Source organism: Triticum dicoccoides, chromosome 2B (assembly GCF_002162155.2).
Source record: "Triticum dicoccoides isolate Atlit2015 ecotype Zavitan chromosome 2B, WEW_v2.0, whole genome shotgun sequence".
Classification (NCBI taxonomy): domain Eukaryota; kingdom Viridiplantae; phylum Streptophyta; class Magnoliopsida; order Poales; family Poaceae; genus Triticum; species Triticum dicoccoides.
Genome location: NC_041383.1, coordinates 26,391,448 through 26,394,558, shown reverse-complemented (window position 1 = coordinate 26,394,558; position 3,111 = coordinate 26,391,448).

Genomic DNA, 3,111 nt, shown 5'->3' with positions numbered 1-3,111 from the left:
TTTGAACTAGTTGAATTAATATAACTAGTTTATTTTTAGTAAATTCTTAATTGAACTAGTTGAATTAATAGAACTAGTTTATTTTTAGTAAGTAAATTTAGGTATATGATATTTGATGATTTAATTAAAATATTACTATATATAGCTACTTTATATATTTTAGTAAGTAATTAATAGAAGTAGTTTGTTTTAGTAAATTCCTAGTTGAATTAGTTGAATTAATAGAACTAGTTTATTTTAGTAAGAAAAATAATAGAACAAGTTTATTTTTAGTAAATGCTTAGTTGAATTAGTTGAATTAACAGAACTAGTTGAATTAGTTGAATTAATAGAATTAGTAAGTGTTTAATATTTCACCTATATGAACATAGGAAATGACGTCTGACGATGAAAAAGATTTCATTATGTGTGAATACTGTGAAGACCAGCACGACCTGTGCGACAAAAATTTCCTTGTTGATGATAGGCAATTCAGCATCAAGCTGCATGAGACCTTCGAATTCGATACAGTAAGTCACAACGACAAGTCTCTTTTCATAATTAAGCATGACTTATATATGCTTCATTTGCTTCAACTTATAATTTTTAATTTTCACTATTCTACTAGCGCATCCCCTGCCATGCAAGCATTTTTTTCTTGGATAAGATAGGTTTCAATGCTATGGAAACTATGGAGGTAAAGAGAGTTTATCTGAAAACTGAGCATGGTTATACTTTCAATGTCAAAGTATACAATGCAGACACGTACACCTATTTTAAATGCAAAACTTGGCAAGCACTATGCAAGGCTTATGCATTTGAGCCTGATATGGTTATCACCTTTGATATTTGTCCGGAAGATGACATTGAAGGTAATAGAGACATCTGGGTCGATGTGCAGACGCCTCCAGTTCTACCATTATGTGAGTTCTTCTCAACCATATTTATGTCTTTGATATTGTTTATTCAAAAATAGTTGACAGTAATTTCTATTGACAGCTTATTCCCATTCAAGCAAACATGTCCGGTGCTTGGTAGACAGGACCTACTACTGTCCCGGAGCTGAACTAAACTGCGAGAAGATAAGTCATTATGTTTCATGTTTGAGGATCTTCATACTGTCAAGACAAATTTTCTTCCTGCACTTAGAAATGTTAGTACTCAAAACGTGCGACCAATAGTGATCGTATTGAACTACGGTCACATCTATTTAGGAATGATGGTAAGATTTTTACTATTTGTCCTCAGTGCATCTTTTGCATACATATTTTTTTGCTAAACTTTCATTGCTAAGTATATTAATTACTATATGATGTTCTTCAACAGGGACTCCCGATGACAGTTGTGCCTTAGTGGGTCGAGACTAAAAGTCGCATGTCAATTGTTAGCTTACGGCCAAGATATCCTGCATTGCACATGAGTGCATTCAGGATTTCTAGAAGCGATGAATGCTTAATAGTGAAAGATTGGAGGAAAATTGTTAACGATCCCAGAGAAGTACTAGGGGGCAACAATGAGAAGCGTAGCCCACAATTAGGAGAGAGGTTCATCTGCATGCTCCAGTATGATGAATCAGGAGAGTTATACATGTTATATGCTATTTTACCCGTGAGAGAGCAGCAGGAGTGATTTAGCTAGTTCATGCTCTTAGTACTTGTCCTCTCATGTCCGTGTTCTTCGTCCTGAACTTAATATTAAAGAGTGATTTGCTTTTGTGGTGTTATGAACGCTTATAATATCATGACCATGTTGAACTCGATGATATTTTTGCTTCTGGTACAAGTGAATGTTTCTTCTTTAAGCTAGTGTTGGTGGTGATTAGATAGCGGTAATGACTATGATGATTAAATAGTGGTAATGACGACTATGATGATTTTTAGCTAGCTAGTATACTGATGTTGATGATATGATGCAAGAGTTTTTATATTAATATGATGATGATAATGATGAGTTATTATATCATTTATGAAAGAAACCGCAAATTAGTTTCAGTTGGATGGATCCTAGCTAAGTGATCAACTATATGCCATATATCCATATTATACTTGATCACCTATTAGGTGATCAAGTATAATATGGATATATGGCATATACTTGATCACTTAGCTAGGATCCACATGCATCCAGTCGAAACTAATCTGTGGTACTTTCACCTAATGATTTAACAACTCATTATAATGTAAAACAATCACTAAATTAAATTGAAAACACAAAACTAAAGTAAAAAAACAAAACACACCCAAACATTTAGTACCGGTTGGTACTTGTGTTCTACACACACCCGGACCTGGCTTCTGCCACGTGGTGGCACTTTAGCGCCGGTTCGTCTTCTCCTCTCTAGATCTAGTGGTTGCTGCCGGCATATCACAATGGCAAGGTTGCAGGATGCAGCCGGAAGGCTCCACTATGGTTCTGGCGGTTCTCGCTGTTGGAGAATGTAGCATGCAATTTTAAAAAGTTTCCTACGCTCACGCAAGATCTATCTTGGAGATGCTTAGCAATGATGGGGGAGAGTGTGTCTACCTACCCTCGTACACAGTAAGCATAAGCGTTTAACAACTCGGTTGATGTAGTCGAACTTTCTTTTTCATCCAGCTGATTGAGTACCGAACGTACGCCACCTCCGCGTTCAACTCACGTTCAGCCTAGTGACATCATCTCCTTCTCGATCTAGCAAGTCAGCGAGGTAGTGGATGAGTTCCAGCAGCACGACGGTGTGGTGACAGTGATGGTGAAGTGATCTCCGCAGGGCTTTTCCTAAGCACTACGAAAATATGCTCGTCAGAGTAAACAGTGGAGGGGGGCTCCGCACACGGCTAAGATTATGTTGTAGTAATGCTAGCCCCCCCCCCCTCCCACATATATATATATAGGTGGGGGGAGGAGGGACCAGACAAGAGGCGCCCCCAAGTAGGCCGAATCCTACTTGGGGTCCCTCCCCAATTTGCCCCCCACCCTACCATGGTTACTGGAAGGGAAAAGGAAGAGAGGGGAGAGGAAAGGAAGCGGGATGTCGACTCCCCCCTTTCCTTCTCCCACTTGGCCGATGGCCTAGGAGGAGTGCGTCAGTGCCTTGTGGGCTGGTGTGCCCCTTCCCCTTTGGCTCATGTGGCCCATTAAACTCCCGGGGTG